Source organism: Neopelma chrysocephalum, unplaced genomic scaffold, assembly GCF_003984885.1.
Source record: "Neopelma chrysocephalum unplaced genomic scaffold, ASM398488v2 Primary Assembly neopelma1_75, whole genome shotgun sequence".
Lineage (NCBI taxonomy): Eukaryota > Metazoa > Chordata > Aves > Passeriformes > Pipridae > Neopelma > Neopelma chrysocephalum.
The window spans coordinates 3815599-3840687 of NW_020897736.1; the positions used below are offsets into that span (position 1 = coordinate 3815599).

At 37.8% G+C, this 25089-nt stretch overlaps 1 protein-coding gene across 8 annotated transcripts in view; it reads left to right on the forward strand.

Moving 5' to 3' along the window:
• The window catches only part of SEMA6D (semaphorin 6D), a 217067-nt gene that overhangs the window by 77844 nt on the left and 114134 nt on the right, over positions 1-25089 (forward strand). For all 8 annotated transcript variants that reach the window (XM_027688109.1, XM_027688115.1, XM_027688113.1 and 5 more), the window contains one exon: positions 6840-6920. The gene's annotated coding sequence lies outside the window, so the exon portion shown is untranslated. Of the gene's footprint in view, positions 1-6839; positions 6921-25089 lie in introns of those variants that run through there.

The following is a 25089-nucleotide window of genomic DNA, read 5'->3' on the forward strand; positions in this document are numbered from 1 at the left end:
TTGGGCCTATAGTGAAGAACTACAGTGCTGAGGCTGTGGGACTGAGTTTCTGCAGAAGGTACATGGAGGTCTGGGTGTATTCTTGTTGGAGCAAATACCCTTCTCCATTAACTTCATTGCTTTGGGCTCACAAATGTCTTAGAAAAGAAAAAAACTGCCTCAAACATGAGCTACACACAAGTCTGCAACACCAAGTTATGTAGCTGCTAGTACATCCTTGTGTAGCAAATCACTAGATAAAAGTAAGTTTAAATACATTGCTTTGTAGTGAGTGTTTCTTCTCTAGCTCTTAACCTAATAACTTCTGAGTTATAATTTGAATTGATTGTCATCATCTAGCTATGTGAGCTGACTGTCTTGTAATGAGGAAGAAATGGCTTTAGTTCAGAACTCTTCTAGCTCACAAAATGGGTTTTGGAATGTACTGAATCCTTGCCTGAGTATAGATTTCAGATCCTGTTAATGCTATTAAACAATGAAATCAAAGAGGTTTGAGAGTCCTTTGTCAATCAGTGGCAAAAAAAAAATGAAAGTACGACATACTACTGTTAATTTAAGCCAGAATTTCCAAAACTATGTCACGCATGCAATAGCATTTAAATGAGTATGTTCTAGACACGCAATTAAGTTGGTTGGGGTGCAGCTAATGAAATACAAGCACTGCTTTTCACATAAATCCTACTGAGCATTAAAACTTCTATATATTACTGTGCTTAAGGCAGGGTCTTGAAGTACAGGAGGTGGTGTTATTGTCAGTTACTCTCAAATGTAGGAAAGCATAATATTGCTATAAAATGTTAAAGATACTTTCAATCAGATGTGATAAAAGACAAGCTTTTCAATTAGCTATTATTTTAAATGATAAATTATAGCATATCACTCTTCCAAAATAAGCAAGTAATAGCCATTCATTAAACTGTCATGTGTCATTATGATTGGGTTTTTTGTGCTTTTTGATAAAAAGTACCTTTTCAGGAATTTTCCATTCTAAAGAGGTTTCTCTGCCTTGATATTTTGGTGTTCTTCCAGGGTTCTGACTGATTGGCCTGTGAGTCACATTAAATTCAGGTGTTTGGTAGTGAGAAGGTCTGAAGTTTGCATCCTTTTGGAGTAGAGGCTAGGTAAAAATAACAGCTAAACAAGGAGCATTATTTTAGAAAGGGCTAATTTTTGGAGAACCGGGGACCATTACATTGTGGAAGAGACAACTAATACGTGAATGGAAAAGAATACAGCTTAAAACAGGTTCAGGTGTACCTGGCCTGGGGTATTACCTGCTTGATGCTGACAGACAGCATAGCAGAGGACTTGGGCATTTACCACATGCATCCGTAGTACATGAACCAAAAGCTGGAATCATTTTATGTGGCAGTGAATAAACATGTATTTATTTATATATCTCTTTGTAAAGATAGAGAGATAGATATGCTTGTGTTTAAGTGGTTTTTAAGAATGATGTGGGACACATCATGTTACAATGAATATTTGTACTGTGATTCCTGTACTTTCTCAGGGATCATGAATAACTCCAGCCTAATAAAAGCATGCCAAAGGAGAGAGAGGTGTCCCTGGAGGACAGAGGCAGACCTGCACGTGCCTCTGCGGGGTCCTGGGTGGGCTCTCTCCTGCAGGGTGTAGGAGTGCTGAGGCAGAGAAGAGCTGCTGTGTGAAATCCTGTACCTTACTGATGTTGTGTCTTTACAGGGGAGTCCAGATGTTCTTGCTTAAAGTCTGTCTCTGAAAGCCACCCCCTTTTCCCTAGAGTGATGATAACCATAGCTAATAAAAAACGTTGTCTAAAGGGAAATGGGGGACTTAGTAGTCTCTGGGTGGGAAGGAAAAGTAATCTGTAAAATGTTTCCATGGTAGTGGTTTTCTCTCTCTCTTCCAGGCCTTCAGTATATTCCAGTTTAGTAATACTTATTATCTGCTTCTACTTCTTCATTTCTTCAACTAATGTGCATTACAAATATTCACTTATCCACCTTGGCTCAATGGAGCTTTATACACCACATGTATTTCTGGTAAAGGCTGAAGTTATTTTTATATTACTTCAGGTTTTCAATTAACCTTGCTTCCACGTATTTCACATCATTAAGAGTAGTTTAGTGCTGAACAGAACTCACATGTCCTCACGCCTCCTCTCCTTTCCTCATAAAACATTAAAATGCAGCTTTTGTATGCTGTATGAAACCTTATGATGTCTGAGTTACATAACCAATTTGATATTGGATATATATTATTTCAAGGAAATAACACCAGTGGTGGTTTTCCAGTGTTTTACTCCACTGTTAGATGTGCAAGCAGATGCTGCTACACTGAGCTGTGTTCCTTCTTAGTGAAGCATGAACATCAATTTTTATTCCAGGTGGATAGGTAGATGCAGTTTTTTGATGTACACATATACATCTAGAGAAATAAAAATTATTATTTTTATTTTGGAAAATTCTGTTAAACTCAGTGCATTTACATGGAAATAGATGAAAAATGGATTCATGAAGGAAAACAAATATGCTGAGAAATCTCATTCTAAATTGTTATATTTGGTGCTACTGGATTTCTTCTGTTGTGTCATGAAAATACACAGACTAATCTAACAATGTGTAAATTAATGAGTATTTTATGGTAATCCATTCAGACAAATTGACTACAATAAGACTGAAATTAAGCATTGGGTGCACAGTGAATTTTAGGGCATTACCCATTCAACTATTAGTTACTCTTTCTTGTCTCTAAGCTTTTGGAAGTGCTTGTCAATGTTTGCTTGAGATTAATGTTCCTCTTGCTAAGGTCTTGTGCTTGATACCATCTGCAGCACACTACTTAGCAAGCTGGAGCCATGGGTACCATCACAGACCCTTGTGATTTGCAATATAAATTTCATCTTTAGGGAATCACCTATTCTGTCCTCTCAGCTAATTGTTCCCCTCTGAATGCACATTTGGATGTCACTTCAGAATATCTTTCTTAAAGCTTTTTTCATTTAAATTTTTGATTTTTTTTTTCTCATTCTCACTCCTTTCGTCTCAACTCCTGGCTTTGCCAAAACAATGTAAAATTTCATATGACTTGTTAATAAGAAAATACCTTCACTTGAAAAAAAAAAAAAAGAAATCCATTCTCAGTGTCTTACAATAGTTTCCTTTCTCTAGCTTTCTGGTCCATAACTGCCCATGTTATCCCCAAGTTCTCCTTGCTTCCCAGGACTATAAATTTGCCTTATATAAATCACAGCTTTGGCTTTCTCATACATTGTATCAACCATTTGTCTGACAACATTTTGAGGGGCTTGCTGCTGCCTCCAGTCAAAACTCTATGTGCTGAAAACCTTCTGCTTTACCAGAAATGTGATAGGATTGATGGTATGCATCTTTCTATCCCTAGAGTGGACTTGACCATGAAACAAATGGAAATTTAAACCCAAATTATCAACTGGTCATGTACTCACACTGAAATACGTCCCATGAATATGAAATATTTCATATGGTTTTCTTCAAAGTACAAATCATAGTATTTTTCTGAGATAAAAAGCATAGTGGAACGAATATGCCTATATTTTTTAGCCAGTTCAGGTGTCATGTCTGAATATAAACCAGGTATTCAGAGACCTTTTATGGATTTGCAATCATTTTTGAAGTGCTGGAACTTCATGGTATATTAAATTCATCCACTTGTCAAGTTCTACTCACCTGTGACAGACATCATGAGAGCTTAAATAAAGACCCACTTATGACTTGGTCTAGCAAGGGTGGAAAATGCCCGGTGACTTCTTTATTGTCTCTCCTCCCCTGGTCTCCTTGCACAAAAGCAAGTGATGTTCTTGAATTGATTGAATTCAGCATCTACTTCCTCTCTGAATCTCTCAAAGCCATCAAGACCACTGTTCTTATAGATACTTTCTCTGCTTCTTGCTTTGTGCAACAAGGCATTTCTAGCAGAAACCCTGTGACCAAGCCGACTTCCTCCACGGCACATGCCCGGCTACTGTAATTGAAATCTTCACCCAGAGACCTCTTCACCACCTTTGACTCATTCCTCAAGGCCTGTTCCTTTTTCTGAGAAGGATCTTAACAATTTCTTCCCAGTGAGAACTGACAAACATATGATCTCCATCTCCCTAACTGCTCCCCTCACTGATTGCTGTTTCTGAAAGTCCTCTAACCCATCACAAGTTATAAAGTTTGCCAACTGCTGTCCTCTGATCATCCACTTCATGCATTCCCCATCTTATCTCTTTTTTCCTCCAATCTGTCACTCTCATCTCTTCTTGCAAATTTTCAAGCTTGCTTTAGCCTTTCACTTATTCAAAATATCCCAGTGTTTACCCAGCCTGTTCTTCTAAGAAGCTCTCGACCCTGAGTGTGTGGAGCTCACTACAGTCGTTGCCATCTAATTCCCACTCTTTGTAGTCAATGGGAACTGCTCAAATCAGTCTGTACTAACTTTTTCCATTCTAATCAGAATTGATACTCCACCTTTGGCCATGTGAGCTGATCTGCTGTGTTAGCTTTGATAATGACACTGCAGTGCTCTCCTCTTTTGGCTTCCATAGCACTGCCCTTTTCTCTGTGTTGTCTTTGGTGAATCTGCCTTCTCCTGTCTCCTGTTGTAGGAGATTACAGAGAAGCTAAATATCATTTTGCCCAACTCACATAATGCTATTAGAAAAGTTGTTTTCTTAGTTTCTTTTTTTTTTTGAACATACTACTTTCTGACCATTTTTCTCAGGTGATATGTGACTCTCCCTTCTCTCTTTTAGGAAGCTCATTTGTTCTTTCTCTACTCTGTCTCACTTTCCTCCTCAGCTCTTTTTTTCAAGGCAGCACTTTTGTGCTTTCTCCAGAACTCTTCAAGCACTTCTGTGAAACTGGTTCTTGAAATCTCTCCTCAAAATGTGCCTGTACCAGGTTGTCTATAAAAAATACTGCTTGTCATAATGGCTATTATAGTCTTTTTTTTTTATTTTACTTCATACTGACCTATTGCCTTTCATCCTGAGTCCACTGTACAAATTCTTAGGAGTGTTTTCCACTGTGCATTCAGCTGGAGCTCAGCCTGTGAAGTCCTGGTTCGTGAATAGAACTCAGAGGTGCTGTGGTAGAGTAAACAGCACTGAAGGGAACAGTAAAGGCCAGGAGGAGTTGAAGTCATGGCTATATCCCTGCAGAATGGACCTGGCACACTATTCTAACAGTTAATATTTTTGGCAAAAACACAGATATGGAAACTATGTCCACGTCCAGATGTGCACACAGAGAGCTGCCAAAGCAGAGTAGTATACACTGTAACATAGGCTGTTTTCCCCAATAACACACGAAGAGATGCTAGTCCTTACCTTGGAAAAAGTGAAACACTGAGTAAACTCTGGGATCAGCAGCTATGGTTCTGGGGTGCTAAACCAGCTAAGTCATTCCCTCCAGCACCCTTTTGTTGTAATCTCCCTCCAAAGATATTAAAAATACAGAAACCTTGGCCAGGTTGTGGTTGATCCAATTTATAAAACATTTTCTGGGTATTAAAAGCTAGGGCAATGCACTAGTAGTTTTTAAATTGTGTTAAATATACTGTAAACTCCCAGAAAGAACCTTTCATTGAAGATTATTGTATGAAGATTTGAAGATTAAAGTGTCTAGATTAAAGATTAATGTGAAGTGCACTGGGAAATTGTTTGATGTGTAAGGAGCTATATAGTATATTTATCGTGCACTTTTCAAAACTGCCTGAGGGAATTAGACACCCAGTTCTCTACTTGTCTTTGAAAATCTCACTCTAAGGAATTTGTTTTTATATAGTGAAAATGGCAATATTTTCAGTGGGAGCTTGAGTAAAAGAGGAGAGATGTGGAGACCCTCTGTAGTCATCTAGGGCTTGATGTGAGCTCTTTGCACTTTTTTCTTGTTTTGAATTTGCTCTGTTATTGTACAGAGGCAGCTTGGATTTGAGTGCTATAAGATCATAAAACTGGCCTGACCCAAGAACATTTCTCCACCTGCCTATATATTTCTCGTCATCAATTCCATTTATTTGCTTTCACTTTAAAATAATTTTCATGTTCTTGTAGACAAAAGTAACTTGAATAATGTATAAAATAACCATGCAAACATGAATGAAGCAAATGTATATATGTACATAATGGTATTTACAGTATAGTATGCAAATTTATGCAAAAATAAGTATGTTATACATGTATTTTGTAAAATAATCCTTTTGCTAGAGTTCTTCTCAGTCATTTTTCTATCTGGAAATTGCAATATTTTAATGAAAGAAACGTTCCACATATGGTAGAAATTACAAGTTTGCTTGTCCCTGAAGTGCTGCAATACAAATAAGCTGTTAAATGCCAACTCTGAATGTTATTTTTCAGATGTTTAAGAGAGATAATCCTGTACTAAAACTATTAGGAGGCAAATTTATTTGAACTTCAAAACCCCTTTGATCTGAAAGGAAAATGAACTGCGTATGAGTGTACACTTGGTTAATTTAGGGTTGGCCAATTGTGTGCATTTTTGTTTGTTTGCTTTTTTCCAGGAGGCGTCTTTCTATTGAAGTTTATTAAAACTTACTGCAATTTACTGTTACTTTTTTTTCTGGTAAAATCTGTTGGATTACTTTCATAAAAGGAGAGTTTCTCTATAGAAAGTACCCTGTGGGAATCAGTATTCGGGTTCACAGTCACTTGAAAAGTCAATGTGCAGGTGTGTTGCATCCAGATCTATTGTAGTGGTCTTATCATTAAACCTGCAGTAGGCATTTATAAAGTAAGGCTTAAATGGGTGCTGGGAAAGTGTGATTAAAAATAATCATCTGTCTGATGAATATTTTCCTCTGACTTTTGGCAGGGTAACCCATCTGAATTCGTGCCAGACTTTACAGGAACACTGATGCCAGAAATTTAAGGATCTTCACATTCACTCTCAGTGGTAAGTCTAAAGATGCCACAGTAAATCACATTAGAATATTCTGTTTTCTGTTATGTTACACTGAAACTGAATCTGTGTGAAAAATGAAGTACTTTCCCTTGATCAGTACAACAATAGAAAGATATAAGAGCATATATTGATCTGCAAGACATTGAGCTAAGGACACAAGTTTGAGCAATTTTCATCTGACTAAAATCAAAAGGCCTTTTTTACTGTCCTCTCTATTAATGTAACTGCTCTTGGAAGGTTTGACATTGTACATTTTGAAGAATGTAACCATTGGGCAGACTCCAAAGGGAAAGTAAAATGCACAAAAAGGAAATTCAGTAGCTTCTTGCTGAAAATTCTTTGTTGTAACTAGTCTTATTGCTCAAACCTTGAGTCAGATTTTCAACACTGCTGTGGAGAACTTGTGTAGAGATGTAATCTATGTGCATCTTGAGGCACAGAATTTCTGCTGCAGAGATAAGTTCTCAGCTTTTGTAAAAGAGAAAGGGAAGAGGGAATATCTGAATCCTGCTGTACTTGTACATCATTTGGGATGCACTTTCTGTGGTAGTTAGGTAGTGTGGAACAGTTCTTTAAGAGGGACTCATGTTGGTGCTTAAGTGTTCAGCTTTTTCAGGAAGAAAGACCTAACTTTTAGATTATAATATTGTTTGTGATAATATTGTGGTCAAAATTATTCTCACTGCTATGCCATATAGCTTGTTGAGTATTTTGGGACCTGGGGAAGTAGGAAGCACTGAGAGGAAACCACTGCCTGCTCTACTCCTCCACTTAGCCTCGACTGATGGCCACTGACAGAGGCAGGATTTAGCCCTTTGACCTCCCCCCAGCCAGTCATGCTCATGCTGCTTTTAGATCACTGTGACAGAGATGTCAAGTGCCACCACTTCCCAGTCCTGCCAGTTGCAGGCTATTGAAGTATATATCTTTTTGAATTAAATTACACCACAGAAGCTAGAACTCTTCTGACATGGAAACAAAACCTGTATTCAGAATTCCTCTAGCAATTTATTGTCATTAACCAAGTAGTTCAATAAAATCTCTGCTTCAGTTTAAAGATGTATTCAACAACAATGGCATTCCTATTCAATCATGTTCTTTTCATACAAAAAATGAGCATAATACTGTGTTATCATGAATCCTCAAGACAGATTACATTTCATTATTGCTGGGTGACTTTTATAATGTGGGAATGTGTTTCTAATAAAGGACAGTATCTCCCTTAGAGCATACTGTTCTAGCAATGTTCTTTATTAGAAATAAAAGAATACAGCATTCATATCATGTTACTTGATCACATAACCAGTGTGCAGAACAACAAATTATCAAGGCAGTTTGTAAGGAAATAATATGATACTAACAGCACTATTCTTAACTTTTCAAACTGTTATTTGACACTGCCAAATTCTATGAGCACCATGACTTAGAGAACTGAAAGTCAATGCTACTTTGACAGACAGAATTCATGGAAGCCAGAAGTGACTGGTACTAAACTACTAGATCTTTTTCCCATGAAAAAAAAGAAGACAGCAATGATCTAGCAAAGGAAAACAAGAGAGCCTCATTTGTTGTGTCTTAACTGAGGCAAATGAAAATCCATTGTAAGTCATCTGAGGCTCAGCCCTGTGACAAAACTCCCATTCACTTCAGCAAGAGCCTCTCAGATAATGGGCATTTAAGCACTAAAAATATATAACTGGGTTAGATAAAGTCCTTTAGGGTCTAGGAGAAAAATTTGGCCAACCAGAAGTACATACAGGGAGAGAGAAAGAAACTTCCATATTCATATTATCAGTAAATACACAGCATATGCCTCTGAACGGATAATGACCTTCAGGGCATACAGATGACCAGCTCACTTGTTTAACTGTTGCAGAGTTTAAAAATAGTTCAATATTCTGTGCAATTAAGGTAAAGTGTTTATATGCACATGTGTGTTAAAATGAGGAAAAAAGACAGTGTTCCGTTTTACTGCATTTCTTTATTTGACCACCCCTTCACACTTCATTTCAGCCTTTATATGGGTTTTGTGTTCAAATTTTATTATATTTTCTTCAGGCAAAAAAGATTTTCAATGAGAAGTTGATGAATGTCCATATTAAATTGGATCCCTTTTTTTAATTAAGTTCATCTAAATTTAATTTTGCAATTTTACTTCAGTAAACTCATCTAACTCCAGATGTTGAATGCGCTTTTTCTATTCCTTCTCTCACGTAATTTTACCTGTAAAAGATTTATGACTTAGAGAGGCATTTCTGAATACTTTTGAGTGTTTTCAGCATATGTTTCATGGATGGCTAGTACACGTGACCAGTTAGCATCCAAAAATACCCCTCCACACCCAGACTTCCTTTCAATAGGTTGTTACTTTTTTTATTAGCTTGAATTTTAACAAATCATCAGTTTTTAAAAAAGCATTATCAAGGCATTTCAAATGATGGGGGGTACTGTGTTCTATAGAGATTTTAAAACTGAGAGAGAAGTCTTCAGAAGCTACAGGAATCAGTAAGAAAAAGTATAACTAAGAACAATTCACTTTGATTAAAGAAAACCCCAAACAATTTGCAGGGGTTTGGACCCTTTTCTTTCATTACAGCTGTAGTGGTGAATTGTTTGGAGCTGTCAGCATGTTATTTGAACTTTGTAAATGTGAGAAACATATACTGAAGTGCTTATTGGTCTTAAAGATTTCAAAATACTTTTACTAATGTCTCTAACATGAGCAATGACATTGCAGATTAACTATCCCTGCATACTTTTCATATTCTGTCATGACTTCTGGATCAGTGTGAATGGCTCTTATTTTAAGAATTACCCGGAATTAGCTCCTTAAATCTGGACATATTTAATAACTTTGTATGTGACACATATGAGGCATTGTACCGTGAAGGCTCTGGTTCTCATCAAAGAAACAGATACCCCAGTTAAACTTTCTGATAATATTAAAAAGAGAATAGTCTGATTGTAAACAAAAATATGGTTATATTCTTTATTTTTTTCTTCACAATGAAATCACTTTCCTCAGGATTTTTTGCTGATGTAAGCCTTTTGATATATTAATTTGAGTTATATTAATTAATTATTTGGGATATATTAATTTGAAACATTTAATAATAAATCAAATTTTAAACATTAATGTCAATTCAAGGCTCATAGGATGCAGAGTGCTATAAAAATGATTGGCAGTCTATTATTTAAGATTTGTTTGGAGGTTTCTTCAGAACAAGTAGAGTTACCAGTACCAAGCATCAGCAATGCTAACATGAATCAACTTCTCTATTTTCTCTTCTTATATTCCTACAAGCCCCCATAATACAATTTAGCAGTTACTAAAGATTCTGAAGAGGTGTTGTTATTCCTGTAGTCCATGTGTTAGGAAAGGGAAGGAATAAGTGACCCAGCTGAGAGATGTCAGTGCCAGGGCAGGCTGTAGAGCAGGGTCTCCAATGACTTTCCAGGGGCAGTGGAGGAAATCAGTTGGGGGGAGCATCCTCAGTCAGGGCAAGACCATAAGCCCTGGAAATTTGGCTCTTCTTCTGTGCTCAGGTCATGTCTTTCTGGTGAAAGATGACCTTCTGGTGAAAATCTCACTTCTGTGAGAGTTAGACTTGGGCATCTTTCTCATAACGCATTTTACTACCTTTATATTAATTCATCTATGTTTCCTAAAAAGACTTTTTTCCATTCATCAATAGCAGGTGTGAGTTCTCCATAATTTTAATTTTCCCCAGAATTCTTAGTGATGCTGGGCTAAAGCAACTGCAATACATGATGCAAAGCGAGTATGCACTTCTCTCTTTTGTCCAAGAGACTCAAGCAGCTCATTTAATTTCTAGCAAAAGAAAGAAACGTAACAATCCTCCATTGGGTGAAATGCTTCTGAGCTTTAAAGGCTTCCTGTGGGAGTCTGCATGGCACCCAAAGAAGGAACCACTTTGAAATTACAAAATGACACATTTTATGTTATTGTTAAATTGTTGAGATTTTCTATATATTTGCTGAGATTGTGACCATACAGGGTGTTTTCAAAGACACTAACTGGAGAAGGATATGTTAAACCTCCATGGTCTTAAGAATTCCTAATGACTGCCTGCCAATACAGCTGAATCCTGCAGGGTAATGGGGGGAATGCCTACCATGTAAATATAAAGGGGGTTATTTAGGAGACCCAGTGAGCTGTGAATTATTGCCTAGGTTGTCACAAAAAAAAAAAAAAGGAAAATGAGTTGTGAAGAGGAAAGAACGTGTACTGAGTTCTGAATAGCTCTGTAAGACTTTTTCTGAGATAGATGGGGAAACTTATATACACTCTCTGCAAAAAGAGATATCTGTTTTGTGAGATTGCAGATGCACCAGCCACCTAGACTAGTGTGAAAATCCCATTAAAGAAACAAAACTGGGTTATTTTTATGCCTGACAAATGCATGGATCAGAAGAAAATAATAGTTATTCAATAACTCAATTTAAGATCTGTATTGATCTGGTTTCTGGTGAAGTCAGTGGGAATGTTTCCACTGCATTTAACGGGACTTGGGCTGGACCCTTGGGGAGTTAAAGAGTTAAGAGCTGGATTGACAGGAGAGGTAGTAGGGGTCACCTTCCAAGCCTGTGTGTGTTGTGATCATTAGCACAAAACAATTGAAATCATAAATGTGGAAATACTTCTAAAAAATTTGTCACTTTATGTGCTAAAGCTCATAATCCATATCCCCAAATGGATAATCTGAAAATCTATATCATGTACTTGTATAAGATTACACACATGCAAACACTTTTTTTAATGGGAAGAATTTCACCTAAATGGTGAAGCTCATCTTTCTGTTCCCTTCAGGCACTTCATCACAACTGAGGCAAAAAAAACCCAGGGTAGTAAGATCTAAACAAAATGTTGTTTCTATTATATGGAATTCATACAATCTCTATTTTTTGTTCCATTATATTGTGACAGGAACTTACTTGCTCTCAGCATTGTATCTCTTTAAATGGAGCCTGTGAGTTTATAAGTATGGTGTCAGAAAGAGCACAGGAAATTAAAGAAACTTACGACAGCTGTGTTAATTTTTTATAGCTGGTTCATTTAGGCAGATCTAGCTGGATATCTCGATTTTCAAAATTGAAACTTTTTCACTTTTAAATCCTGCTTTCAGTAGAATAAATAAAATTTTATACAAACAAAGACTGAGTAAAAGGGGAAGACTAAGACCACAGGAGCGCTCAGACCATAGTAAAGCGTATTTTTCAGGGGGTTGGTCTTCTTTTTCAATGAAAAGAAGTTTGAGCTTTTATTGCTGAAAATGAACAGCTGAAATTTACAGGAAAAGTAAATGTTTTTATATCTGCATCCAAAGGTGGAGTAGAATTCTTCAGATATCTTGGTAATTGTTGTTAAGGACTTTCGCTGCTGAGCTGAGTGGTTCTAAATTAAATGATTTGTTTTTCAAATGAATAAGATTTTCTTATCAGTCAGCTTACGTGTAATCAACTTAAATGCAGTTTTAGAAAGAGATGAGCCATGTCACTGTAATTCCCAGGATGAGAAATGAATACCTGATGAACTTCATTCTTCCAGGATAAAAAATAATGCATTACCATTTTCCTGGCAATTCTGTTAAGTAGCAGTTATGGTGTGGGTTCTGTGCAGGGCTAAGGGTGGGACTCAATGATCATTGTGAATCCCTTCCAACTCAGCATATTCTATGATTATTGTTACACAGAGAATATTCTCCATACAATATATAAGCATACTTACTCTTCTTGTACTGTAATTTCCTTGGTAGTGAAATATCCCCAAATATGTTGAAGTTTTTACCAAGAGAACACCAAAAATTAATTAAAGATGACAAATTAGGGTAGCCAGAAGGTTTTTGAACAAAACCAATGGTATTCAAATGTGAAGCATGCACATATACTTTGGACCATTGCCTTATTTTTGTTAGGTTTCACCTGACAAAGGTAAATGTGAAACTGTAGGCTGAAAGTAAACCCAGGCCCCAGAGAGGAGGGATCTGTGGTAGTAAGACAGAGTGACATAGTACACGGAATTTGGCATTAAGCTGAACTTAATTTCCTCCAAATAGACTGTGAGATGACAAAGTCCATGAGAGATCTTGGAAGGGTATGTAGGCAACTCTTTGGGTGCCTTCCATGCAGTGTGGGTTAGTCCTTTACTGTTAAAAGAAGAGTAAAATGTGGTGTTTGGAAAAGAGTATAAAAGGCAGGTCAGTAAGAAATCTTACATGACACCACGGTGCTTCATGGCTGTGTGTTACATGTGCAGGTAGGATCTCTTCAAAGACAATTCCCCCTTTTTATGAAGGTCTGAGCTAATGGCCCACTGGATGTCCATATTATGGAGTGATGGGATGGTACTGTATTCCATAAAAATGGAATCATTCTTCATTCATGAAAATTAATAATACACAATAAACTCATTAACAAATTTCTTTTTTTTGTACTAAATGTTCATAGTCAAAGTGCAAAGAATAAATAGTAATTAAAAACATAAACAAAACCAAACAAAGAAACAAGAAAAAACCCACAAAAACCCTACTGGTCCTCCAGTTGTATCTGTTACATGCTAGTGCAGAATTACTAATGAGAATATGTTTAGGTATAAATAAATCTTTTATCCTCATTATAACTCCACTGTGTTCGTACAGTGAAGTCATCCACACAGAGCTGATTATGGGTTGAAAGCCTCAATAGCCTCTTTTATTTATAATAAATATTGCATACTAATGTTAACAATGTCATTGTGCGATGTCTCAATAGAGGATTATGACTTCATGTAATGTTAGCTTGATGTCTCTTCTCTCCTGTAATGGAGTCAATTTTCCTTACAAAGGAGATGAGAATCACTTATTCACAAATCTTGTAACAAATATTCTATGTGCATACTATGCTAACCCAATATTAAGGTGGCACAATGAAGCTCAAACCAGGAAACAGAGTTGAAGTTCAGTGCTTAATCTTAATTTACCTGTGTTGCATGCACCCAAATGCACTTTAAAGTTGGAAATCTGTATTTCCCCCCAATTATTTGAAATGTGAGTAACTGCATTTTCAGGTGTAATTCCACAAATAGGTACGTGGAATATTCCTAAAATGTGCATGACTATAAGTAACATAATCAAGAAAATGATTTTGTGGCAAACAGCTAGTGCAAAGAGAGGATAAGATGTATTTATATTAATGAGCAAAGAGTGAAGCAATCTTCTGTCACATACCAGAGACAAACGGCATGTTGGGGAATAGGGACCCATCTCAGGCAGCACTTATGCTTAACCTCAATTATGGCATCAACGGGACTTCAGTACAATCTGAAACACTGTGGAGAAAAAGGAACTAATGCATTGGCATTAAGACTCCATATTTATATAATAAAGAAAAATATTAAGTAAACTATGGCACAGTCATTTGTGATACATGAATATAGATATTGTGTAATATTAACATAATACAATTGGATGCTTAGCTCCTGAACGCCTTCAAAATAATTTATCTGAATGCTCATGAGGGAAGTTCAGGCTAAGATGAAAAGCATAAATCTACCTAACAGCTAACAAATAATTCACATTAGCAGAGGACATGTGCAGAATACACAATTTTTTGATAACTAAAGAGCAAAATATTACAGCTCTTGTGAAAATACCAGCTCCTATTAGTGCAAGTTTGCAACTTAACATAAAAAATAAAATTGAACAGGAGTTAGCCTAAAACAAAACCCAAGTAGAAACTGAATCCTTTTTAGTGGAATAGGACATGTCTGGTAGGAATCAATTTCAGAACCAATGCTATTATTCCAGGTTTTCACATCTGTATGAAAAATAGATGTCACGTTGTATAGGCCAGTGAAGGTACTGAAAATACAGGGATACTTCTTATGGAGAAAATAATGTGTGATATTTGAGAGACTTGTTTCTCACTTAAACTAAACTCATGTCTATATTTTCATTAGAATATCAGTTCTAACTGCAGTGTAATCCTGCCTGATTTGTCTGGAGATCCTGCAATATTTTTATCTATGTTATAAACATGTTATTCAAGAGCTATTACTTCAATTAGTAATTTTAGGAACAGCTAGCTAGATTGTCTTTTTTCTGCCAATATAAACTTGGAGGTATTCCACCCCTGTCTGCATCATCTTCACATTTACATTAATGTATACAGAGGATTAAGCATTTGCCCTCCAGTCTATGTTAAAGTTTAACTGCAAATTCATATTTTTTTTAATTTTCTTTTATTTTCATATTATTGTGTACTACCTAGGAATAATTTCAAACTACAAAATTATGTGAATTGTGTTGAAAGGAACAAAAGAGGGGATATGTACATGACACCCTCTGGCTGAAAGGGAAGATGGGCTCAATGGCCTCCTGTGTGCACAAAGGAAATTGGTTAGGAATCACCTGATATTTTTGCCTGTAGTCAGTGGGGTGACAAGAGCATAGGATTGAAATGAGCGTGAAAGGAGGGGAGTAATGAACAGATGTAGTTTCATCTTGTTGACAAGGTGGCATTTCGGGGGCAGAGTGCAATGCTTTTGGTGCTCAGGTAGAGCAGATGTGTTTACCTGTGGAATTTGTTACCTCTGTGGTATTAGCTCAGCTAAAAAAATTTGGACTTTGTTCAATTAACTCCAAAAGGACAAGCCTCTGAGTCTGTGGAGGGCTCACTGTAGGATTCATGGAGCCTTAGAAATTTCTATTTTTCTATTTTCTTTGACTCAATTTTGTGCTACTTTACCCTAGTGGGGACTGTTCACCTGCTTGCAATCAGGGATGTTCTAAGTGTCTGCAGGATCAGAGCATTTGATCAGAGCACTTTGGGACACTGCCCTGTGCTCAGGGCAGGCAGGGTCAGGCAGAAGTGCATTGAAGTTTTTAGCATGACATAAATAACCAAGACAAATGTAAGGCTCTGTAAACATCATCCATTTTCACAACATAAAAAATTGTTAATGGGCTTTCCTTAAAATTTTTCAAGTACCTGCTGAAGTCGTGTAACAGCCCAGCACAAAAGCTGCAGGTTTTGAGATTTAAAAATGCGTGAGAACGGGGATTTTTGCTGAGACCATATTTCCAGTTTATGGGATGCATTTCTAACTGCACTTCCACCTGTTACAACAAACAAGGGCCAAAACCTCCCCCTCAGTGAGGGTTCTGCAGGTTCTCTCTGGTCATCTTGGGGGACATGCAAGGAGGAGCCTCGATGAGGATGCCTGGAGCTCTCTCCCAGTGCCGGAGGCCTGTTCAGGATTGTCCCTGTCCCACCCCGTGGAGCTGTGGTGTGTGCAGCAGCCTGGCAGCAGGGTCGGTGCTGGGCTCAGATCACAGCCTCCCTGCAGTCAAAGCCATGCATCAAAGGAGTCTTTGTAAACTGATAATTAACTTCGTGTTTAATTATATGTCCAAAAATTGTCTGAAAATCGATGTTCCAAAAATTAAAAATGAAAAACTAATTCAAAAATTTGAGCTGCTCTCACCATACTCATTAGGAAAATCCTCCAAAAAAATTGTCTCTTCAATAAATAAGCCTCCACTTACATAAATAAGGAAGGAATATTTAGTTTACAGCTCAACATGCAGGAGAAATTTGGCGAATCTAATGTTTCCAAATCAATTTGGTATGTGTTATGAGAATAATGTCAGTGGAAAGGTGGCTTTTTATTTTTTTTCTTTAAAAATGTAAAGGAGAAGGAAGAAAGTTGCCTTTGATAAACAGAAAGGCAGTGCTATAAATAGCTGGAGCAGCGATAAGGCAAAGAGCTTCTAAATAAATGAGGCGTGAAAGTTGTGGGTTTTTTTAAACTCCCAATGAAAGTTGTGTATTCATCAGAACAGCTTTAAATTCTGTGAAACAGGACAACAATATATTTTACAGTTTTGAACAAGGAAGCAGAGAGTCTTGCCATAATAGAATATGTACTACATCCCTGCAAAGAAGACAAATGACAATATCTAAAGTGATTTCACCTTGACCAAAGGAATTCTGTAAGACAGAAGCAATTTTGATTTAGCCACAGTAAAAGAACATTGGAATCTGGAGTTTGATAAAACTGTTCTGTTGGCTGGGAAGTTTGCCTTTCAACTGTGTTTGATGTGATATTTCGTTCATTTTGCCAAAATATTTTATGCCAAGTATTGCTATTAAATCTTTTATATTGCAGAGATTTTTGTCAACAGACATACAAGGATTGGGTTTTAAGTGGAGTTAATCATTGAACTTGGAGAAGAGAAACAGTGGGGGAGTTCTTCACTTGTACAAACAAACCACCATGCAAGCTTCAGCCATTTCTGTAATTATTACCCTCTTTTCAGAATAGTGTAGGTAAAATATAAAATCTGGCTCTCTCTCTGATCTCTATTCATGTTTAAGTCTTGTAGAACCTATTAGAAGAAATGGATAATTAAAACAGAAAAAGCCATGTATTTGCTGCAGCTGCTGGTGTATTGAATCTTTTGAAGTCTGCTTTAAGCAATTATATCTGAACACTTCTTTTGGAAGCCTATTTTTTCTGACTCTTTCAATTCTTTGTAAATACTATATATCATTATAATGAGAGATTAAACGTTAATCCATTTTACCTTTAAAAAAACAAATTTTAAAAGGAAAAAGGATCCCCACAGAACAAAGTAGTGCCCTGCCTTCTTCCCCGTACCCTCCAGCGTGTCCTAAACAGTCACTTTTTTAACTAGCATTTTTAGTTGGTGTTTGTGGTTTCATTTTACTATTTGATTTACATTGTAAATTTGGGCATCTCTTGAATGCAAAGGTAAATGTGTATTGCAAAGGTGTGGTTCAGTGTTTTTGTTACTGTGCACTCAGGTGTATGCAGTCACTGAGCATAGATCAGCCCCTTAATGGGAGCTGCTAATAGTTGTAGGCCTTTGGCAAGTGATTCCTTCCCATGCTAGAGAGGAGAAGTAAGGGCATACCTGTGCATGGGTAATACTGAGTAATGTTTAGCAGATATTGCTGTGGTATTACTGAAACTCTAAATTATAATTCTCAAAGCAAGATCTATGCTCCATCACCAAAAGCAGTGAGGTGTGGTAGTCAATTGTGTTTGGGATGTGGGAGAGAAAATCTGTGGCACAATCCAAGATAAGAAATAGATCATAGCCTGACAACAGGGCAGCTCTTGCTACCTAATGAAGCTATAGTTCCTAATGAGCTTGTCCTCCTGAACCATTGAGGATAATGGATCTATGCAATTCTGGACTCCTTTCCCCATTTCACAGAGCCCAGGCCCAACTGGGAGGCTCTATGACATTTAAGGATGACTGCCATTTACCATTGCTGACGCTTCAGTTAAAATGATTTGTCCTTGTGTTTCTTATTTTCCATAGTAATCACTGCCATAACTCTGTGTCCAGTGGCGTTTGACTGTGAAAGTGACACCCACACTAGGGAATATGCCTAGAAAAGGAGCAGACAACATGGAAAGTGTTGCTAAAGTAGCATCATCCTTGATGGGTTTGTAGCACTCTGTCCCAAACAGGGACAAAAACTTGCAACACAGACCAAAAAGTCAACATGCTCAGGGTCTGCTGCAGGCCATCCTGGTCTGGATTTGGAATAAGGTGTTAGGTAGTGGTTCTGTCTTCCTTGACACCTGTCTGATCAGGAGGACCATGGAGGGCTGAAGTGCAAGGTGGAATCCCAGGTATTGTTTAGGAGCTGGTGGCAGGTTACAGCAAAGCATGCTGATGTTCATTGCCTTTCTTTGGTAATGGTTCCTTGATAAAACTGGCTTGGCAGTGCAATACAAAAATCCCAGTATGGGTGCCACAAGTATTCTTTCCAGAGGATGAGAGTTTTACAGGATCTGCTCTAATCTGACCTGGCAGCACCCAGAAATAGTAGTTTTCCCTAGTACTCGTTTTGGCTGCTGCTCTTCCTGCTACCTCTGTAAACCAGCATCTAAACCAAACAGACCCTGCACCAGTAAGCTCTCTGTGCAGCCACGGAGGACAGTCAGGCAAAGAATAATCCCAGTAAGATATTGTTTAAAAAATTCCTGTGCCACTTGGGCAGCTCCCTGGAGATGACAGAAGAGACTTAACAGTGACTCTTCAAAAAAAATACAATTCCATTTCATATTATTTTGAGGAAGGTGATGTGACTACCTTAAACTTTGGGAGTGTGTGTAAGAGTACGAATAGCAGCTCTCTGAGCTGTTTTACTCCTTTTAAAAGTTCTATTAATCACAAAGATTTCTGTAAAAAAATCCTTCCAGCAGAGAAATGTCTGTTGTAAGTACTTAAAAATAGATCCCTGCACTGAAATTTCCAAATTAGAAATTTTATTTCTGGCACCCTGTTTTTCCTTCTTTTTCCTGAGGAATCTGATTAATTAGACTCTCTGCTAACCTGTTTCTGGTGTGAGGGCAGTGCATGGTGTGGAAAGGTGGTTCTTCCAATGCAGTGGGTGACTCCAGGAGATGGAGCTGAAGAGCAGCAAGATAAAGACCCCAACTTGTCAGCCCACCCACAGACAGGAGCTGTGCCTTGTGCAAGCCCTGGGGCTTTAGTTTAAATTCAAAGAGTATTTCTTTTGAGGGAGCTACCCATGGACCCCTGCATCCTACATCTCTTTGTTGTGCACAGAACGACTGCTTGTGTGGCCTGTGTTAGAGTAAAGCCTGTGTATTTTTAAAATAAAGGGTAAACACAGTCCAGTTTATTACTCAGTCCAACAAGCATCTGTTTTGGGGACAGTACTAGTGCAGAAATAAGGAAGAGGAGGCTGAAAATATCTGATCATTTTATACACAGGGACACTTTTTTCCAGGGACATGGTGGCGTCTTCACTTACTTTAGCCCAGCTTCAGAGAATACTGGGGTACAGGGACACATCACGAAGCCAAGGCTTCTCCAGCTGTCACTGCTGTGGCAGGAGACACTTGTGAATGTAAATCCTTGGATTCAAATCTTGAGAAGCCCAAACAACCCAGGAGTGACCAGGTCTTTCACTCTTGTGAGTCCCCAGAAATCAAGGCTTCAGTCTATCAGAAAGACCTGTTACTGATATTTCATTTTTGCCTGTATCATAACATTCAGGTGTCCAGCAGATACAGCAGTGCTGTGCTGGCATAGAGAGGTAAGGAATATTTTTCTGAACAGAAGTGGAAACAGCTGCTCTGTAATGGTTCTGTGTTACCTTGAAACATGAGCAGAGAAAATGCAATGTGTCCCTTGCCTGTAAAGTCCCTCTGAGGCCTTAATTTTGTGCACATCAAAAGGTTTTACTCTCCAAAATTACTCCTCAGTTAAAAAGAGAAAAGATGCCCTTTGCTACTTTTGCCTAGAGCCCAATATCTTCTGACATTCCATAGCAGCTGTGGCAATGCTCTGCTTAATGCAAAGAACATCTGGGCTGCCTGCAATTCTGGGAGAGAAGTGTCAAAAGTGTCATAGACATCCTTGAGCAAAGAAGGATCTTCACTTTTATTACACAGAAGTGTCAAAAACAGCATTATTTAACATCAGGTTGCAATTTGGTGCGCAGAATATAAGGCTGAATAGATGTGACAAAACCCCTTCTAGGAAATTGCTACTTAGTGTTATTTTTTCATAGTTTCAAATTAGCATTTAAAGGAAAAGCACAAATGGGGAGCCTGGAGGTAACCCTGACAATGAAAGATCCCAGCATTCTTTTTTTGTGCTTACTTCACAACCTCGTTGCTGCCCGCTGAGTGACTGAGATTGATTAAATCATTGTCATCATCAGTGAAATGCACTGCATTGATCCAGCCTCACTCACAAAGCCAGCCTATGTGACGCAGCTAATTTGACATAATTGAAAGTTCCAACTCCAGAAGGTCACTGAGCTGGACTCAGGACACTAGTTATCATTTTGTCCTTGGAACAGGGTCAACTCTCCTGATAAAATAAGATGGCTTTTTGTCACACTATTAATTGTTTTTCCATGGTTTGTATAGGATAAACCCATGCTTTCATATTTTGATTGAATTTTTATGGTGGACAGAAGATAATTATCACCTCTTTACGCTAAATATTTTTTTAAGTCTGATTAGACCAAAACATGGGATTGAGCTCTTGTTTCTTACTCAAGTACAATTCTACTCAGAAAAGCTTTAGATCAGGACAGCAAATTTCTTTCAATAAGGATGGTAGTATGATACGCATCATGAAGTATTTAATTTACAGAGGAAAACATGGCATTAGTTAAAAGTTTGTTGGAACAAACATGAAGATGATGTTCCTCTCTTCTATTACCACATCCGTCTTTCCCACCTTCCCCTCTTTTTCCATTTTCTGCTCTTCCCTTCTGGAACTTGAGTGCTGCATTTGAGATCTCGGGCTGAGCCAAGTTTGAGACCGTGGAGTTGAGTAAACTCAGAGGTCACACACAGTCACAGAACAGAGGAGTCGCCAAAAGCCATGCAGACAGGCATCAAGACTGGCTTGGCAACTTTAAAGTACTGTCAAGTGTTTCAGCTGAAACTTCTCTGAACAGGGTCCAAATTCCTGATGAAAGGTTGTGCCTTCAGAAAAATGGCCATCAGGCCATTTGCTTCATGCTTTAAGATGGACACCAAAATCCCACACCACTTTCCAAGATGTGTGGTTTATGTGAGCGGTGCAGTATGAATATGCTTGTGTGAAAATTCTTTTTCAGAAAGGGAAACAGTCAAACATTGAAGTGTTTGGAAAAATTGTTTCTTTTTACTGTACAGAATCAGTGGGCAAAGCTAGGAATTTAAGTAGGTCTTACAAGCTGTGTAATTGCTTTGTTGGCCTTTTGCTCAGAGTTAAATTAGCAGCGTATCTTTTATTTCTTTCCCTGTGTTTGCTGTTAAAAAGTCAGCATATCCCAATAGCTCCCATTGCTTCCCATTCCAAATGCAGGTCAAAATGCCAGCTTTCTAATGGTGAATGTCATGTATAATTTATCATGGAAAAAAGTACTTGATAAAATCTCTGCAATAGTTTCTTCTTGCTTTGTTATTCATATAAGGGTTTTCTGTGTTTTGGGGTTTGTTGGTTCCTTGGGTTTTTGGTAGGGTTTGGGTTTTTTTTGGAAGCATGCCTTCTGTCATCTATAAAGCAAGGAAAAAAGGAAAAGTGCCAAAAGGAAAAGCTAATGTACAGGTAAATAAGGGGAAGGACACTTGTGGGACAGTAGCTTGACACAACCTTTTTGTAAAGGAGTAGTATTCCTTAATTTCTGAGTGACTTGTGGGGAAGGGTTTTCACAAAGCAAGCAACACAAAATTTATACGAGCTTGGCAATACAACCTCTTTAATTACTAGGAACAAAACAGTGAGTTAAGATAGCTGGCTTATAGAAAGACATACGAAAAGCAAATAAATCTTTATAGAAAGATTTTTCAAAAAGTCTAATGTTTCAACATGCTCATAGAAATAGGAGGTAGGTCTATAATACATAACTCTCTTCAAAAATAAAGGTCTAATACAGGCCAAAGGGACACGACAAGCCATAATGTAATTGTTCTATCTTTTGTAAGTCTTTTCAAAAGTTTCATCCGAGCAGCTTTTAAAACATAACTTGCAATCGACAAATCCCACTGGGCTCCTATTTATAGTATCCTAATTTTCAAAGAAAGCAAATCAGGCAACTGTTTTTAACATGAATAATATTGCTCCCAGCACTCTGCCTCCAGCCCACACATTGTGTTTTTTGGCACGCTCATGGCAATTAAAAAAAATAAACAGCTCTTTTTAATATTTTTTATACATAAGCTATTACAGTCAGCGCTGACACAGCTGGCAGAGAAACTCAGTGAAAGGTAAACATTCTGCTCAAAATGTAATCCAACATATTGTTGCGTTTAGTTGTTAAAATGTAATTTTCGTGAAAGAATATTTTAAAAGTAAGTTTAATTTTTTTTATTTTTTACAGAATTTCTAGTATTTTGATATCTGATTACAAAAAAAATTATAACCTTTTAAAACAAGGGCACTTGTGACACTGGATATTTCAGTCAACAGCCTATTGAATTTTTAAAAATATTCTTAACAAAAATCAGGAACGAAAATTAGGTGTGATGCTTTATCCTTCAGCAGAATGTAATAGTCTGTGCTAGTAAAATCAATTTCTTTTAATAGAATTCTGTCAAAAGCAGGAAGTTCAGTAATGAATGTCTTCAACTGTTTAAAGGGAAGAAAACTTCCAGTAGAATTAAGATTAGTTTGTGACTTGCTTCAGCAACAACAAAAGATTGTTGCTTGACCTAATTACTACGAGCACATATGAAGTGAGATATGGAATGATAAGTATTTCACTAGAGAAAACACATGAAGGTAAGGGACACAGGTAAATAATTATCTGTCACGTATGTCCAGAAGTTCTAAAGGTACTTTTGTTTTTAAAAAACATGACTTTGTGTGGTGGCTTACGATTAAGATGCTGTACTTCCAACATTTTACTCCCTGTTGGAGACAAATGCAGAGGCAGCCAAGCAGAGCTGGGTGCATGCAGGATTCTGGTGCTCTCTATGAGGCTTGGGAGGTTTCTTAGCAAGAGCTGGGTGGTGCCTGTGTGCTGCAAACCCCACCTCTGCTCCAAACCATGCCCTGGTGTTGGTGGGACAGCTCAGTGGGAGGTGTGTGTAACCAAACAAATGCAGAAAGCACCCAGTGGAACTGTTGAGGAAGTTTGTGGACATATTATAGCTACATATGCTCCATGTTGTGTGGTAGGTCAGCAGGAATTGAGAGTCCTGGTTGACATTTGCTCACCTAATGTGTAAGAATATGAGATGTGCTGGTTTGTGCTGCCTGGACAGTGGAAGTGTCCACCATAACTGCTGTCCCTATCAGCTTGTCTTTATTTATGTTTAAAAGGAATTTCTTTAAAGATCCACCTTTTCCTTTCACTGATTACCAGTATATCCTTGGTATCAGGGTCTTCCAACTCCCAGTTGCTTCTCCTTCTCTCAGACTGAATTATAAAAATAGCAGGTATGCTGCAAAATGCGTTTCTGCCCTTTTATAATCCAGTAAATTGCCCTCTGGCTACAAAGTTGGAGTATATGGATTTAAGTTTGTAAGAGCAACTGAACAGTCATTTTCAATGTGTATAACATGAGGTGAAGAGAAACATTTAAAGTTTAGAGCAACCTTCAGTAGAGAAGAAAATTATTTGGTGACTCCTATTGTTGATCTTGGAATGTGTTTCAGATGTTAGGTGTGGACTTCATATCACCCTCGGGGCAGTTAATAACAACGAGCATTATCTGCTGAAGTCAGTGGAGTGTGAATCCAGAGGCGTTGTTGTCTTTGTCTTGTCACAAAAGAAATTCAAAATAATTGTGCAGAAAAAGGAGTGCAACAGAAGCATTCTGTGGTCTGATTCTCCAGTCATTCTGATCTTTACACCATCAGATTTGTGGCCAGGACAATTGTGAACTAAAGTTGTGCTCTCTGACTAGGACAAATACAATGCAAAAGATTTTAATTACATAGAAATTTCTTTCCAGTGAAGATACAATTAAAAGAAGAAGAAAACTTTTAGGCAAGTGGTAATCCTGGAATTTTTGTGTAACTAGACTTTCAACAACTGTGGTCTCTCTCTTCATGGAGATTGTATCATGCCATCTCTTCTGGCATTGTATCATGAAAAAAACCCAAAAGATTAGAAGAATGATGTATTTATTTCACGTGAAGAGTCAGTTGGCCCGATCTGATTCTCACCTCAGAAAAGAGGGGAACTCTTTCCAGTGCAACTTAAGGTTTCAGTACAACCTAAACTGTTAGATTATGAGTATTTGGGGACATCCCACATCAAGTTTTCTATTGATTCCTTAATCTGAATGGATATGCCCCACACAGCTGTCCCAATGGGCATGTTGGTGGATTTGAGAAGAGTCATATGCTCCTGACTGGGGCCAGGGTCTTGCTGTTCTTGCTGAGTTTCAGAGCAAACTCCTTCCCAAATGCAAACCCCAAACAAATGATGACTAAATGGTGTGAACTATGTTGTATCAGTCTGTTATCTACAGACCCTGCAGGACCTGGACAAATGAAAGTTTCACATGCCCCTCTCTGCTGTTGGCAGTACATTTGGTTCAGGCTTTCAGAGCCATTGAAACATGTTTGTCTACTCTCTGCTGGTGTTCTTAAGAGCCCACACAGGCCACAGGGAAGGGTCATCTCTGGTGGGAACAGTC